General features: G+C 41.4%; 1 long non-coding RNA gene across 1 annotated transcript in view; it reads right to left on the bottom strand.

Annotated features, from left to right (window-relative positions):
* Positions 1–18099, bottom strand: part of LOC116880955 — an 80780-nt gene that overhangs the window by 20652 nt on the left and 42029 nt on the right. The window contains exons 2-3 of the long non-coding RNA XR_004385304.1: positions 3220–3296; positions 884–1042 (exon numbers count right to left, since the gene is read on the bottom strand). This is a non-coding gene — a long non-coding RNA (uncharacterized LOC116880955). The remainder of the gene's footprint in view (positions 1–883; positions 1043–3219; positions 3297–18099) is intronic.

Consider the following 18099-nt stretch of genomic DNA (forward strand, 5'->3'; position numbering starts at 1 on the left):
GGGGGGGGGGGGGGGGGGGGGGGGGGGGGGGGGAAGGGTCAGGGGAGACAGGTGAAACAGAAGAAGTGGATTAAGAGTACACTTACTTGATTAGCACTAAGTAATATATGGAATTGTTGAATCATTATATTGCACACCTGAAACTAATATACCCCTGTATGTTAACTACAGGAATTGAAATTTTAAAAGATATGTTGCCCCTAATTGCTTACTTTCTTCATTTATAAAACGGCATATGGAATAACCAGGGCCCTAGGAAAAACACTCCACCCTACTCACCTGTACACGACTTCCAACCCCATAACAGCCTCAGACATGTGGATCAAGACCAAATCGGGCCCATTTTCATCTTTGCTATAGCTGAGTATGCAGTGTTCACAGTCTTGAAAGGCTACATGACACTGGTCTTAGGCCCCTCTTGTGGTCATGCCTTCAAGATACTTGTGAAATCCCATTGTAGTGAACACCATTAGCAGTGAATGAGGAACACTACACCAATTCTTGCAGATGACCCACAGAAACAGGGATATGTTGGTCTGGTTTTAGCGACTTCCCTAAATCCGTAACAAAACAGAAAGATTGAAACAAGGTTCAGGCTGACTCTAAGAGCTGAACGTTTGCATTTCGACATTTCCTTTTCCAAGCAGCAACTGTTCTTCAGTTTTCCTCTGCCTATTCCCAACACAAACAATCCTACCACTCCTGCCAGAAACCCAGCAAAAGTAAAGAAAATGCCTAAGCCACTGCGACAGGTAACTGTAGACTAGCTTGCTCAACCTCTATTCCATCCACCTAGTTGGAAAGGCTGGGAAGCTAAAAAGACATTTCTAGACACCCTCACAGCTAGGGTTTTGCATGTGAGTTAGAGTCTATGAATACTTACCTTCATTTGAGATCTGAAAGGTAAACTCCCAGTGGGTATGTCTACTAACAAGCACAGTGGTGGAGATTGAAGTTTCTGTGTTTGGAGTCTTCTAGCTTTCTGAGTATCATGGCAGGGTTAACTGGTGGTGGCCTCTTCGTTCCTCACCTTGGACTGCAGCTATAAAACATACATCTTTACCTCAATTTCCATTGACTGCCCCAGAGCTTCCCAAGTGGGTCATTATTCTAGAAATTATCCTCAGAGGCCTAGCCTAGTACGCACCTTAGTCTCTTTTGTATACATGTAATCTCACAAATTAAATCCCTTCATGCTAATAATAGCTAGAGTGGTTTCTATTTTATGCACTGAACTCTGATTGATATGGCCACTCACCCAAAGAAAATGCTAAAAGATATAGGAAATTGAAACAGAAAATAGGTAAAGAGGATGTGGCTGCCTTTTTCTAGTTAATGGCTGGATTCAGAATACTTTTACTGCTTTGAAGACCAACTTGATTCTCTAAGATTTATGTCCAATCAACTCATATCAAGGTCAATCTTAATTCCTCTGTGTTCTAAATCTCCTCTAAGAGAGAGTGGAAATGTGCATGTGCATTACCTGACTTAAAAAAGAAACATCAGGAAATGAGAGGAATAAAAAGAGAGAAGAGTACAGAGAATCATTATTCTTTAAATGTCAGAATGTCGTATTTCATGGACTGAATGTATTCATTAGATGCCTGTAACAAATTCTAGCAAAAATGAAAAAAATCTTCATTAAGAAATTTTTAAGTATAAACACAATGTAAGAAAACATATTTCCAGTCTGTAGAACATGGGTACAGATGATCAATGTGTGTTTTCACCTGCCCACTGTCCTTTCTTTGAGTGAAAGGATCTACTGTATCCTCTGGAAATTCTTCCCTCTCCTAAATTAATCCAAGAGGAAGGGAGGGAGAGAAGGAGTTTGTGTGTGTTATGTGTATGTACCGCATTTCCAGATGTATTTCCAATGTCCGGGGGAGGGGGGGCGGTGATATGGCCCATGCCTGGCCAATGAGAGTCCAATCTTGGTGCTTCTCTAGGGCAATTAAGAACAGAAGTGCTCATTAGGGAGATTTTGCACATCTAGGACTGCTGAAGGCTGGTGCTACTTTGTCCATCTCTGGCATTACGAGGATAGAGTCAGCCTTGTGAAGACAACATCAACAACAACAACAAAAAAATTCTAGCAAAAATGGAAAAAATCTTCAGTAAGAAATTCCCTGCTTAGTGGGGAAACTGCACTTCTCCCTGCTCATGGGCTCTCTCTCTCTCTCTCTCTCACTCTCTCGTTCTCTCTTTCTCAAATGAATAAATAAAATCTTAAAAAAAAAAAAAAAGCAGAGCTGAAATATGGGGAGAAAGAGGAGGTGGAGGGTAGGACACACTCCATGCTTTGGTTCCAGCTGAAGAATTTTTAAGTGACTTGAAACAAAATAGTCTCTTCTTATTTAAGTAAGTTTGAACTGGCTTTTCTTTACCTGAATCTGTAAGATCTTGCCTAATACCTGTCAACTCTATGACATCACTGAAAGGATTATTTAAAGTAGATAAATGGGGTGCCTGGGTGGGTCAGTCAGTTAAGTGTCTGCCTTCAGCTCAGGTCATGATTCCAGCATCCTGGGATTGAGCCCCATATGGGCTCCCCGCTCAGTGGGGAGTCTGTTTCTCCCTCTCCCTCTGCCCCTTCTCCCCTGCTTGTGTGTGCTCTCTCTCCTCTTCTCTCAAGTCAACCAATCATTTAAAAAAATACATAAAGTAGAAAAATATTTGGTTATTTTGAATTTCCTTTCCTTACATGGTTTACCCAGTGGGCTTCCCCACCTTTCCCCCTAGCTTCAGCTGTACTCTGTCTCCTGCTCACAAAAAAAAAATGTCAATTATCATATAAGGGTTTTCTCAATTTCTTGCATAGATTTCGGCCTTGGTCTAACTTACTTTAACAAACATGTTCTCTCCACTAAGCTATGCAGCCTTGGCATTCTCCTATGTAAAACAACAATAGTAACAACCACCACCACCACCACCCAACCCAACCCAACCCAACCCAACCCAACCCTATTTCACTGGTTAGTGCCTGTATCATAGGGAGTGCTCAGTAAGAGAAACAGCCATAATCACTGGAAACAGTGAGCAGCTTAGTCAATGCTACATAATTAGCAAGTGGAGATGTCTTCACTCCAACACACATCTGCCCACATCAGTTCCACACATTTCTTAAACACACTGATAATGCATCCCAATCAGAGACCTGCTCCTCCTCCCATTGGAGGCAACCCTTCAGTCCTTGAGGACCCTATTCAGGTACGTAACCTCTCCTTCTTCTTTATCCACAGCTTGCTTCATTGGTCCCTCACCTCTAGCATTTAGGCATACTCAAAACTTTCCCTCTGTAAAATACACAAATAAACGCATTCAACTCCATGATCCTTCTCAATGACTATATTTATAGTTATCTTTTGCTTCCCCACTACTGTTCTCATGAAACCACTCATTCCAAAGCCATCAACAACATTTTGATTAAGTCTAAAGCACACTTCTCAGTTCTCATCTTACCTAACTGCTGGAGAATATCTAACAGCATTGAATACCCCCTCATTTTTGAGAGCACTCTTCCTTTGGCTCCTACAATTGGTCATCCCTTAAATGCTATTGCTCTGGAGGACTGTCTCTGGCTTCAGACACTCTCCAGGTGATCTCAATAACTCCAATGATCATTTTCATTAGAAAGAGTGAGTTGTCTCTGTAGGAGCCAGTATCAGGCCTCCCCAAAATGGACCACTTTGGCATGAAGCTTATGCCTAGCTGATAACCATCAAAGCCCAAAAGACTCACGAAGAAACTCTGACCCTATGACCCCCCCCAACAACTGCCTAAATTTAGATGGAGGACCTACTCCAAGAAGAGAGCTGCAATCATAGATAACTACATTATAATATGAACTAAGATGGTATATAGGAAGGAATCAGAAGGCCTATCTGATCAAATCTCTATGTCTGGTTGTTTCTGAATGGTCCAGAAAACATTTGTTTAGTAAGCATTAACTTTTCATCCTCCTGTGAATTGCATTCCTTCCCTTTGAAGTCCCAGACCCTTACCCTTCTCCTTAGTTCACAATGACATATATAACTTATTGTGCCTGACTTCAGAGTCTCACGTCTATGTGGATCCTCTGTACATACAAAATTACAGTTAATTTTCAGTTAATCTGTTTCACATCAATTTACTGCCTAGTTCAGTTAGAAGAACCTTGCAGGGCAGAACAGCATTTCTTCCTCCCCAACAGTGGGCACAGTCAGCAGGACACTTTAACTTTCTGGACAACTGCTTGCCCTAGTATTGCTACAGCTGAGATCCCTGGGCATCTGACATACAGCCAGCAGAAAGTAAGTTTTCTTACTATGTCAGCCTCCCAGAATTTCTGTCTACAGAGTTCAACTGAATAATAGTGGTGACAGTCCTTTTTTTTTTTTCTAAATTTAGTTTAGCAGGAGAAAATACTTGTAGAACTAGTTCCTTGGGCTTAGCAACTCTTACTAAATTCAGTAGAGTACTCTTGGTTTTATTAATCCATTTCCTCCCAGAGATGGTCTTGTTTTTATCTATCTGTTGTGTTGTTTGTCATAAAGAGGAAAAAAAAGACATACGGTAAGAATGCAAGCATAGTCCCTACTTGAAGTTTGCTGTTCCAGTTAAACTCACAGACTGGTGAGTTCATGGTTCTTGCCGGGCTGGCATCTGTTTAGATAAACCTTGTTGTAGGTTAATGGACACATGAAGGGAAGGCTGTTGCTAAGGGACATCTTAGAAACCAAAGCCACAAAATATAGGTGGGCATGGGTCACACAATTAGAAGCTGTTAGAATGCAGGGCATCCTAACTCAAAGACACCTGTGTTAGGATATGTTGGTCACAGGATGGGTTAGATTGATACTAGGTCACATGTCAACCTCGAGTAAACTTCCATGCAACAAGACAAACTGTAAAACACCAAACAAGCCCCAACTCCATGGCACATCCCTCTTAATAGTAGTTTGGCTCCAAAGATCCAAGGCTTAGCTAAAGCTGTTGATGTAAACAGAAGAAAAACCAGATGAGATCTCCTTTCATCTTGAATGTCCTGAGAGCTTGGCATAAGCTCTGAAGGATCCTCGTACCTGTGTGCTTCTGGTGGACAACTGGATAGGCTGAGGGTCCAAATGTAGGGAATTAAACAAAAATTTGGGTGAAGTTTTGGCTTGGTAAGTCATCCCATTCTGTTCAAAGCAGGGAAAATACATGTGATTCCTTGTGTTCTGACACAGCTGCTTTACAGAGTCCCTTATCGCTCTTGTCTGACTGTGCCAGTTCTCAGGAACGTTGGTCATAAGAGGTCCAAGACCATAAGGAACCTTTGTTGTCTCAACCTTCACTGCTTGTTAGTGCTGAAAAGTCCCATTCCAGTAGCACCTGCCTGTGATATAGGCAAATCTGTGGCTGGGGGCACCTCAAGTGTTTGCGGGAGACCAGGGACACTATTTCCACTACACCATCCTTACTGCCTGTGCAATGAAGGCCTTTGCTTTCTTAGGAACTTTTGGATCATGGGGGCTGCATCACCTATGCTCTCTCTAGGGACACCTCTTGTATCTTTGGTTAAGCCATTAAAAGTCTTACTGGTTTGAATCACTATTAATAGATCTTACTTACCAATGGCCAGAAAGAAAGAAAGAAAACATTTGTTTTCAAAAGCATCTGAAAAGAAAGCAAATTGTTTATGGAGAGCTCTTGATTGTCTTATTAGTATAATGGCTAGCCTTGGATGACTCCCTTTCAAGATGAAAGAACAGAAATTGCACTTAAGACAAAAATTAATGGCACAACTAAGAAAATCAGTAAAGGGAAACTTTACTAAAATAGACTTAGGAGGCTAGAAGGGGAGGCTGGGAGGGGGAGCAGTACTACTCAATGTCAATTACAGGAAGACTTGTCAATTACAGACCATGACAGAGAACCATCAACAGAAAAGAATTATCCATGGCAGATCCCGACAGGGAAAGACATACATTGCATTTTCCTTTTTTGGGGGGAGGGAGGTTCATTTCATTTTATTTTATTATTAAAAACTAAACATGTGGAACACAGATAATTTGATTCTGCATAAGGGAGGCTTCCTTTGGCTCCTACATCTGAGGAATTTAATGAGGGGAAAACACAGAGAGAAATATATACATAGCTATTTGGTATATTTGGGAAGGTTGAAAGCAAAGTTTTACTTCAAAGGATTATTAGGGTAACCTCTCTGGGCAAGTTATAATCAGTAATGCTGCCTGGATTGTTATATTGTGGGCTTTCTAAAGAATTGGGAGGTGGGTGGGTGATTCTAAGATTTTTGTTTTTGTTTTCCAATTACTTTTAAAGGGAATAGTAGAGTGATGGGTAAAGCCAAACTTTTAAATATCCTTCTTGGGACAGTCAGAATTGAGTTTCAAACCTTAATGTACTCCAAGGGACCATAACACAGGCTGGAAAATAATTACTTTCCAAGCTCCAGAGCTCCTCTGCCCCCTCTCGGCACTGTCCCAGGCTCATCTGGTCCCCACACAGGGCACGCTGTCCCATGTCACTGTCCTCGGCCCCTGCCTCTGTCCGTGCTATGAGGGGGGCAGGTTCCTCAGGGTAAACTCCTATTGATCCTTCTAAGACTGCTGCTAGCTACTTGTTTTAAAAAAAAGGTTTTTTTCATTTCATATATATATTTTTATGTTATGTTAGTCACCATACAGTACATCATTAGTTTTTGATGTAGTGTTCTGTGATTCATTGTTTGCATATAACACCCAGTGTTCCATGTAATACGTGCCCTCCTTAATACCCATCACATGGCTCACCCATCCTTCCACTCCCCCCTTCTAAAACCCTCCATTTGTTTCCTGGAGTCCACAGTCTCTCATGGTTTGTCTCCCACTCCTATTTCTCCCCCTTCACTTTGCCCTTCCTTCTCCTAATATCCTCCATGCTATTCCTTATATTCCACAAATAAGTGAAACCATATAATTCTCTTTCTCTGTTTGACTTATTTCACTTAGCACAAACTCTTCCAGTACCATCCATGTTGATGTTGATACAAAAGTTGGGTATTCATCCTTTCTAATGGCTGAATAATACTTCCTTATGTATATGGACCCCATCTTCTTTATCCATTTGTCTGTTGAAGGGTATCTTGGCTCTTTCCACAGTTTGGCTATTGTGGACATTGCTGCTATGAACACTGGGGTGCATATGGCCCTTCTTTTCACTATATCTGTATCTTGGGGTAAATACCCAGTAATGCAATTGCTGGGTCATGGGGTAGTTCTATTTTCAATTTTTTGAGGAACCTTCACACTGTTTTCAAAAGTGGCTGCACATGCTCAGACCACAATGTTTTGAAACTAGAACTCAATCACAAGAAAAAGTTTGGAAGACATTCAAACCCTTGGAAGCTAAAGACCATCTGCTCAAGAATGTTTGGGTCAATCAGGAAATCAAAGAAGAACTTAATCAATTCATGGAAATTAATGAGAATGAAGACACATTGATCCAAAACTTATGGGATACAGCAAAGGTGGTCCTAAGGGGGAGATACATAGCCATCCAAGTGTCACTCAAAAAAAACAGAAAAATCCTGAATACATGAACTATCTTTACACCTTAAAAATCTGGAGAATCAACAATAAATTAAGCCTAACCCATGCACAAGAAGGGAAATAATTAAGATTAGAGCAGAGACCAATGAATTAAAAACCAGTAATACAGCAGAATACATTAATGAAACTAGAAGTTGGTTCTTTGAAAAGAATTAATAAGATCAATAAACCACTGGTTAGACTTATCCAAAAGAAAAGAGAAAGGACCCAAATTAATAAAATTATGAATGAAAGGGAAGAGATCATGGCTAACATCAAGGAAATAAATACAGTTATCAGAAATTATTATCAACAACTATATGCCAATAAATTAAGCAACCTGGAAGAAATGGATGCATTCCTGGAAACCTATAAACTACCAAGACCGAAACAGGAAGAAATAGGCCTGAATAGACCCATAACCAGTAACGACATTGAAGCAGTGATCAAAAACCTCCCAAAAAACAAGAGTCCAAGGTCTGATGGATTCCCTGGGGAATCCTATCAAACATTCAAGGAAGAAATAATATCTATTCTCCTGAAGCTGTTTCAAAAAAAGAAACAGTAGGAAAACTTCCAGACCCTTTCTATGAGGCCAGCATTACCTTGATCCCCAAACCAGGCAAAGACCCCATCAAAAAGGAGAATTTCAGGGGCGCCTGGGTAGTTCAGTGGGTTAAAGCCTCTGCCTTCGGGTTGGGTCATGATCTGGGTCCTGGGATCAAGCCCCGCATCCGGCTCTCTGCTCGGCGGGGAGCCTGCTTCCTCCTCTCTCTCTGCCTGCTTCTCTGCCTACTTGTGATCTCTGTCAAATAAATAAATAAAATCTTTAAAAAAAAAAAAAAGGAGAATTTCAGACCAATATCCTTGATGAATACGGATGCCAAAAATGTCACCAAGATCCTAGTAAATAAGACCCAACAGTACATTAAAAGGATTATCCATCACAGCCCCGTGGGATTTATCCCTGGGATGCAAGGGTAGTTCAACATTCGCAAATCAATCAATGTGATAGAACACATAAATAAGGGAAGAGAGAAGAACCACATGGTCCTCTCAACTGATGCAGAAAAAGCATCTGACAAAATCCAGCATCCTTTCCTGATTAAAACTCTTCAGAGTATAGGGATAGAGGAAACATTCCTCAACTTCATAAAATCCATCTATGAAAAACACACAGCAAATATCATTGTCAATGGGGGAAAAGCTGAAAGCCTTTCCACTGAGATCAGGAACACAAGGATGCCCACTCTCACCACTATTGTTCAACATAGTACTACACGTCCCAGCAATAGCAATTAGACAGCAAAAAGAAATAAAAGGTATTCAAACTGGCAAAGAATTCAAACTCTCTTCACAGATGACACAATACTCTTATGTGGAAAACCCAGAAGACTCCATCCCCAAATCTCTAGAACACATACACCAATTCAGCGATGTGGCAGGATACAAAATCAATGCACAGAAATTAGTTATTTCCTTATACACTAATAGCAATGTAACCATAGAAAGAGAAATTAGAGAATCGATTCCATTTACAATAGTACTAAAAACCGTAAGATACCTTGGAATAAACCTAACTTAAGAGGTAAAGGATCTGTACTTGAGGAACTACAGAACACTCATGAAAGAAATTGAAGAAGACACAAAAAGATGGAAAACCATTCCACGCCCATGGATTGGAAGAATAAACATTGTTTATGTCTATGCTGCCCAGAGCAATCTATACTTTCAATGCCATCCCAATCAAAATACCACTGGCATTTTTCAAAATGCTGGAACAAACAATGCTAAAATTTGTATGGAACCAGAAGAGACACCAAATTGCCAAGGAAATTGTAAGGGCCTATTTAGCCAGAGAGGCCCCACCTCAGTTGAACAGCCATTTTGTTGTTTATGCAGTAAAACTTAAACTGACACCACCCCCACCCCCAGGAAATTACTTAAAAGCAAGTCCGGGAAACCAGTCTCAGGGGGAGATAACAGCCCGAATGCAGGGATGGGTCAGGTCAGGTGGAGACATCCAATCAGTGGAGTATGCATATTGTCTCCCTAGCTACCAAGGAGTGTAGGCCCCACCTTCTGGGTACCTTTTGGGAGCCAATTCTGACCAAGGTGATAGGCTAGTTCAAATAGCTACTATGGGGTGAATTGTAGTTCAATTGGCCACCCGTGTGTGACCTAGCATGACTGTGCAGCTTTCTGTGTGTGTTGAAATCTCACTGGCCACCTGTGTGTGGCCTGGCTCAACTACATGACTGATACGTCCACTACGCTATCAGGAACTGAACCTGGAGACACAGAGTCCATGCCCCTTAATGGAAATCCCCCAAAACAACACATAAATACCATGCTGTAACCAGATTGGGGGTCCAAGTCCCTGGTCCGCTGTGCCGGGTATACTTGGACCCAAGCTCAAGCTTGCTGAATAAACCCTCGTGTGATTCCATCGGTGTTGGCTCCTTGGTGGTCTCTTGGACACAAAACTTGGGCACAACAGAAATGTTGAAAAAGAAAAACAAAGCTGGGGGCATCACGTTGCCTGATTTCAAGCTATCTTACAAGGCTGTGATCACCAAGACAGTATGGTACTGGCACAAAAACAGACACATAGATCAATGGAACAGAATAGAGAGCCCAGAAATAGACCCTCAACTCTAAGGTCAAATAATCTTCAACAAAGCAGGAAAAAATATCCAATGGAGAAAAGACAGTTTCTTCAATAAATGGTGCTTGGAGAATTGGGCAGCTATGCATAGAAGAATGAAACTTGACTATTCTCTTACACCATACACAAAGATAAACGCAAAATGATTAAAGACCTCAAAGTGAGACAGGAATCCACCAAAATCCTAGAGAACACAGGCAGTAATCTCTTAGACATCAACCACAGAAGCTTCTTTCAAGACAGATCTCCAAAGGCAAGGGAAACAAAAGCGATAAAAAAAAGATCAAAATCTTCTGCACGGCAAAGGAAACACTTAACAAAACAAAGAGGCAATCTACGGAATGGGAGAAGATATTTGCAAATGACACCACAGACAAAGGGCTGATATCCAAGATCTATAAAGAACTCCTCAAACTCAACGCCCAAAACCAAATAATCAAGTCCAAATATGGGCAGAATATATCACATTTCTGATGAGAAATTGACCACTTCAGCAATTCAGCCAATGAGAATCTGTCATCTCTCTTAACTCTCACTCTTCTCTGAGAGACTTTCATTCAGAACAACCCCTCCCAACCTCCTCCCTCTTCTCCATAAAAACAGCATTCCTTTCCCTTGTTAGACTTGCTTATGGTTTTGTCATAGCTTTTTTGTTCTGAAATGCAATTCTGTTATTTCTGACTAAACCCGTTTCGCTGGTAAAATAACTGACAGTTTTCTTTTCAAGGTTAACATTACTTGGTGATCAGAAGTGGGATCCAGAGAAGACACCCGACAACTTTAAGGCTGATAAGGTAATAGGTGCGGATACCCACAGAGCCAACTGGGTCCACTGCTTTCTCGCTGGCCGTGGGGTTTGGGGGTAATTTTCTTCTAGATTTCAGGCTCCACTCTCCGTGTTTGAGCTCTCCAGGCTTTATATGGGACCTGTTTTCAGACTTCGTTCTTTCTGAGAGTACTCCTTGGGCTTTCAGTCTAATCCCTTTTCAGAACCAGACTGTACCCCTTGGAACTGTGCCAGTGTTTGGTCTGGCTCCTCTTTTGGGACTGCACTGTTCTTGTTGGAACTGTGCCTGTCGGAATTACGATGGCCTTTTAATCTGACTCCTTTTAGGAATCAGACTATTCCTGTTGGAAATGTGCCTGTTGGAATTAAGCTAGCTTTTGATCCAATTCTTTTCTGGAATTGGACCGTTCCTTGTGAAAAATGTGCTAGCCTTTGGTCCAATTCCTTTCTGGAACCAAACTGTTCCTACGGGAACTCTGCTGGCCTTTGGTCTGACTCCTTTTTGGAACTGGACCAATCCCACTGGAACTGTGCTGGCCTTTGGGTCCACTTTTTGGAATTGGGCCGTTTTACTGGAAATGTACTGGTCTTCGGTCCAATTCCTTTTGTAATGAGGCTGTGACTGTTGAAATTGTGTTGTCTAGGAATTTTTCTTCTTACCCTGGAGAAAAACCTCTAAGAAATGGGATCCCAGCCATCAAAATGTGTTTAGGGTGCCCCACCTCACTGGACCCTGATTGCATGTTTAAAGACCAGGATCCCTCCTCACGTCCATTTCTAACTAAATGGATGGATTTAACCAAAAGTATTTTAGAACTTCAATGGCCATTGTGGGGAACTTTCAGTCTCCCCAAACTTGTTTTTTCAAAGTTAGAAAGCCACAGCTCCTAAAAACATACAAAACAAAATGGGATGCATATTTTAATTGGTACCTTAGGCTTCCAAATGTTTTCAGGATTCTCTTGCAAAATACTATTTCTACAAGAAGAAGTTAAATGGCTTCCGAGGCCTCTTTTTTTTTTTTTAAATCTCCCTCATCTTCTCTGCAGACATGTGGCCACCACCTTGTGCTCAGGCCCTGCCTCCAGCACCATTTTCTTTCTGCTGATCTTCCCTTTTCCTCTGAACCAATACCCTATCCCTCCTCTCCCGAACCTTTTAAAACCTGCTCCTTTAAAGTTAGGTCTTTTGAGGTACTAAATAAACTGCAGGCTTCTTACAGTCCCTGAACTAAGCTGAATTGGGAGCCACAGTTAAGAAGTTTTCTAAGGTGATTGATGCCCCCCTCTAAGTTTGCTGAAGAATTGAACATTGAAATTCAAACTTACCAACCTGGTTTCTCAGACTTACGTCAATTAGTCTCCATGCTTAGTGAGGGTAGGCCAAACGTCGGATGAAACCAGTCCAATAGGAACCTCCTGAATAGGACTTAGGGTTACAAACCCCTAACTTCTGGCAAGATGCTAGAACACCGGGAACCCCCATCAAGCAATTAGAGTGGCTTTTCCTAAGCCTGCTGATTGGAACAAAATTCAGGCTTGCAGGCAAAAGCCTGAAGAACCAGTTCATGACTCTTCCGATCAACTCCAAATTGTCTTTTAAGAAAATTCTGGTCTTCCTTTAGATACTGAATCCTAAAGTAGAGCACTCGGTCTGGTTCTGAAAAGCGGCTGGACTGAAGGCCAAAGCAGTACTCTTAGGGTAGCATTTAAATCTACATTTATTAATAGGCTGAACTGGGATCTTTTCGTTTTCAGTTAAGAGGACGAGGATGGAATGAGAAACTGCCCACTCAAGATTTGTTAATACGGCAAACCAGCTCACTTACATCCTAGATGAGTCATGTGAAAGAAAGATCACTAGGGGCACCTAGCTGGCTTAGTGGGTTAAAGCCTCTGCCTTCGGCTCAGGTCATGATCCCGGGGTCCTGGGATCGAGCCCTGCATCAGGCTCTCTGCTCAGCGGGGAGCCTGCTTCCTCCTCTCTCTCTGCCTACTTTTGATCGGTCTGTCAAATAAATAAATAAATAGATAGATAGATAGATAGATAGATAGATAAATAAGTATCTGAAAAAAAAAAAAGAAACAAAGAAAGTTCACTAAAATTCTTGGTTTTCAACTCTGGCAGAGAGGGCCCCTAAACCTAATCCCTCCCTCTCCCACCCACCCAATTTCTGATGTTATTGTAGAGACCCAGGGCGTTGGAAAAGAGATTGTTACAAACTAAAACATTCCAGGCACTTTCCGCCACCTTGTCATTCTCTCCAATGTCCTCCTAATTCCCAATGATGGGGCCCTAAGGAACTACAGAGGCTCTTCCCAATTCTCCCTCTTAGTAGGCCTGGAGAAATCACTCTGCAGACTGGGAATGAATAGCCCTGCGTGCTGACCTAGGGAATACACTCTCAACACACCACCCCTGCCTCGGGGCACCAAAAACAGTTCCAACAGCAGGGTCTCTAATAAACCTCAATGGATTCCTGCCTCTGAACCTATTCCCTTCTAAGGCCTTCAAGAAACACACATGCTTTTCTCCTTAGTTCTTCTATCCCTATTCATGTATTGACCCAAGATTTCTTAGGAAAGTATCATGCTGGAATTTCTTTCTGCCGAAAGGGGGGAAATGATTCCAGAACCGGCGAGTAGTAATCAAAATAGCCGATCAGGACTTAAATGACCCTCTGACATCTTTTATTTGTTCGGTCTCTGGACAACACAATAGCTGGGACACTGATTATTCCCACTGGACCAGCTACCATCTCCTTCACAGGCAAGATGTTTAGCTGACAGTGACACAATCCAGAGAGCACCTCCCATCAAGGTTCAAATAGATCCCGCAAACCATCTCCACAAAATTAACCAATACCTGTAATTTAAAAAGCCCTTCAAAGCATTGAGCCCATAACAGAAGACAAGGCCCAGCACCTCAATGTCTCCTGTACGCTTAGTCCCTATAATACCCCTATTTTACCTGTGAGAAAACCTGCTTGCCGAGGATGAAGCTTTGTTCAGGACCTCTGAGCAATAAATAGCACTGTTATCCCTTGGGATGCTGTTGATCCTGACCCCATATACTACAGATGTCTATTCCCACTGAGAGCCTATTTTCAATATAATTGACATATGCAGTGCATTTTTAGTATTCCAGTTGACAAGAGAGAAAAATACCTTTTGCTTTCATGTGGGAAGAATGGAAATGCACCTGTCACAAACGTGAAAAGCAGATTTGGATGAGGGGTGCCTGGCTGACTCAGTCGGTAGAGCATAGGACTCTTGATCTTGGGGTGCTCGAGCCCCAAGTTAGGGGTAGAGTTTACTTAAAATATTTTTTTTAAAAAAGCTGATTTAGATGATAGAAAGTTTTCTTCAGGCTCTACTCTGTTACAATATATAGATGATTTGCTTCTCGGGTCCTCCTCTCAAACCTCTTCACAGGAAAACCAAATCTACCTGTTAAAATTTCTCACTCTAAAGGGATGTAAAGTCTCTGAAGAAAACTGCAGTTTGCTCAAACTCAGGTTTGATACTTAGGGCACCTCATCTGGGAATAAGGACCACATCTGGATCTAGGTAGATTTCAAGGCATCCTGAACTTCCCCAAACCTAAACTAAGTACCAGTTATAAGGTTTTCCTTGACCGACCAGCTATTGTTGAAAACAGATTCCAAATTTCTCTCTTATGGCTCAATCTCTGTATGCTTTACTAAAAGATGACAAACCTGGTGCCATTATTTAGAAAGATCAGGGACATGTAGCTTTTGAGCGGGGAAAAAAAAAAAAAGCCTAATAAAGCCCCCTGCCCTTAGACATCCTAATTATCAACTTCCCTTTTTCTTCTGAGAAGGAAGGAAATGCCCTTGGAGTACTCACCCCAAAACACAGACCATTATTGCCCAAAGAGTAATTAATTATAGCCAACAGCTTGACCCTGTGGCATGGGGATAACCCCTTGTCTCAGAGCCATTCCTGCCATTGTCCTCTTAGTTAAGGTCACTGAAGAATTAATCATGGGATCAATCCCCTTTAACCATCCTTGTACTTTAGCCTAGGGCGGAACTGTAAACATTTACACTGATAGTCAGTATGCCTTTGGGGTAGCTTGTGACTTTGGAATATTGTGGAAATAATGAGGTATCCTTACCTCCAAAGGCAACAAAATTAAAAATGGCTCCTACGTTCAAAATTTATTAAATGCTATACTTTCACTGGCTGCTCTGGCTATTATTAAAGTCCCTGGGCATTTCAGACTCTATTCCCTCGGGGCCAAAGTAAATCACCTGATATTTCCACCAAAAATACTGCTGTCAAGGAAACCAGTAACCAAACCTCTGTAGTGGTCCAAAGGGATATTCACCCAAATGATAATCTGGAAAAATTGATAAGAGATACCCAACAATTATTCCCAGAGAAGGAAGAACAATATTGAAAACCTAATAACAGTTGGTTCAATAAAAAGAGAACTCTGGTTTGGACCAAATAACAATCTGACCCCACCAGAAGTTCTAAAATTCTTACTACTTACTACTATATGTGCATTAAAGTCATTGGTCTACTGACAAAATGATAGCATTTGTGAACCAATGTTGGTGGAGAAATATCAATAAGGTCACAAAAGTTCCCATCTCGCTTGTCCCACCTGCTCTCATCCCTTGAGATAGTCACAGATGTCCAATGTACTTGGCCTCCTCCTCCTCCCCACAACTTGTAAAGGACATATACTTCAATATTGTAAAGGCCTAACCGTTTCTATTAAAATAATCATGCTTTGATAAACCAATCTTTTCACAGTACTCTCCTGGGAGACAAGACCTTAAGGATCACACCTTGCAACCTGGAGATTTTGTCTATTGGAAGACACCTTTTGTCTATTGGAAAGATTCTCTTCGGCCTCAAAGAATGGTCCTTATTTGGTACCGACAACCAAACTTTGTACTGCCAAGTTCCAAGGCATAGACTCTTAGATTCACGCGACATATTTAAACAAAGCACCAAACCCTAACCAGACCTGCACACCATCTGGTGACCTGAAAGTAAAGATTTTCCAGAATTGAAGCAGAGGACTTCTGATGAGACAGCTTTCCCAAGAAGTCTGGATAGGTCTAAATATCTTTTTCTCATTGACTGCTTTTACTATCTCTTTTGTGGAAACACAAAGCCCTTGTCTGCATTTCCCAAGCCTTGCAAAAGGTGGAAACCTCTTCTTTTGACTGTGGTTTATTGACCTTTTGGAAATAGGCTGGTCATGATCTCATGACAAACCAATACTTGCTTTTTCTGAAGGATTAGAAGGTTCAGGATTCACAAAAGTCTTTTTTCATCTAGACTATTAACTGACTCTGGATTCTTATCCAAATTCATAGTTTCTGGATTTACAACTTTGGGGACTATATTATTGATAACATATTTGGTTCCAAACAGTTCTCTTGTGATAACAAGACTGTGTTAATACGTCCTTGATGTTTTGCTAGTTTTGCAAAAAGTTCATTAGCTACTGCTTCATGTATATATCTGCACGGTATTTTCCCAAATGTACTCGGTGAATTCTTTCAGTGTGTTCCTGCAGTTTTCATTATTCTGCTCTCATGGCCACTTTAGGCAGAGACTTCCAGAAGGCATACTTGACTCTGGATTTGCCCTTATAGAAAGAACCTTTCTTCCCTAAGTCTGAATAAGTGCCAATAAATATTTCAAATGGCTACTCTCAGATCTAGGGTCCAGTTGTAGAACTCCATTTGGAGTTGTTACGTTATGTTATGTTCTGTAAAATTAATTACATTTTGTATTTTGTTGGCTTGTGAAACTTTTGTAAAAATGATGTACCCAATAAGGAGATGATCTCCAATGCTTAGGACCTCGACCCTGATAAATGTGAACTGATGTAGGAAAGATGTTAGGGCTCGAACTCGATGGCCAAGAAAGAATTCTTAAGAGGTCTTTGGTGCGAAAAGGTGGTTTTATTAAAGTATGGGGACAGGACCCATGCGCAGAAAGAGCAGCACTGGGGTCAGGAGGAGTGGCCCATTATACACTTTCAAGTTGGGAGGGGTTTAGGGAATAGCATAAGTCTCTAAGGAATTTTGGAAGCAAGGTTTCCAGGACCTTGAGGGGGCTAGCTATTGTTGGGAAATGGTCACTTATTACGGTCTAATAACACCTGAATCATGAGATCCTTCAGATGTATAAGGGTGGGTGATACACTTGGGGGATGACTGACAACATGTATCTTAGGGGGTAGAGATAAAGGAAGTTTCCAAAGGAATTTTTATATGTTAAAGAAGAACTTACAGGATCCTTGGGGTCGGGCTAAGATTGCCTTTTGCCCTTAGCAAAGTATTAACACTGAGGCAGCTGAGTTCCTAGAGGAATGTCACTGCCTGTTTGAAGGACTTGTCAGTGGGCTGTAGGTAGTAAGGAAATTGAGCAATTTTTCTTCTGCCTTTGTTTCCCACATCATGAACTACTGATGATAAATGCCTAAGGGTTCTCCCTCCTAACCCTCTCTGTTACTCAAATATGGCCTTCTTTCCAACTGCTCTGCCCTTTCCCCCTGGCATCGGGAAAGGTCTTTCCTGGCACAGAAGGATAAAACCACTAAATGCGGAAAACCTGATTTTGATCAGTAATGCTTTCAGAGAAAGATCTTGATCAAAACGAGGAAATGAGAAAATAAAGGGAAATCACTAAAACGGACTTGGGATGCTAGAAGGGGAGGTAAGAAGGGGGAGCAGTACCACTCAATGGCAATCTTAGGAAGATCTGTCAGTTACAGACTCCAGCAGAAGAATCACCAACAAGAAAGAATCATCCATGACAGATTCCAACAGAGAAAGACACACACTGAAATCTGTAAGAAACAGATGAGTCTGGCAACTCAGCCAATGAGAAACCATTATTATTCTTGAACTCTTGCTATTCTCCAATGGACTTTCATTCAAAACAACTCCTCCCAACGTTCTCCCCCCTTTCCATAAAATATCACTCATCTACTTTGTTGGACTTGCCTATAATCCTGCCATACTTGCTTGTCCTGAATTGCAACTCTGTTATTCTTGAATAAACTCATTTTGCTGAGTACTAAAAAACACACACACT

The sequence above is a fragment of the Lontra canadensis genome, unplaced genomic scaffold, assembly GCF_010015895.1.
Source record: "Lontra canadensis isolate GAN:19392208 unplaced genomic scaffold, GSC_riverotter_1.0 scaffold69, whole genome shotgun sequence".
Lineage (NCBI taxonomy): Eukaryota > Metazoa > Chordata > Mammalia > Carnivora > Mustelidae > Lontra > Lontra canadensis.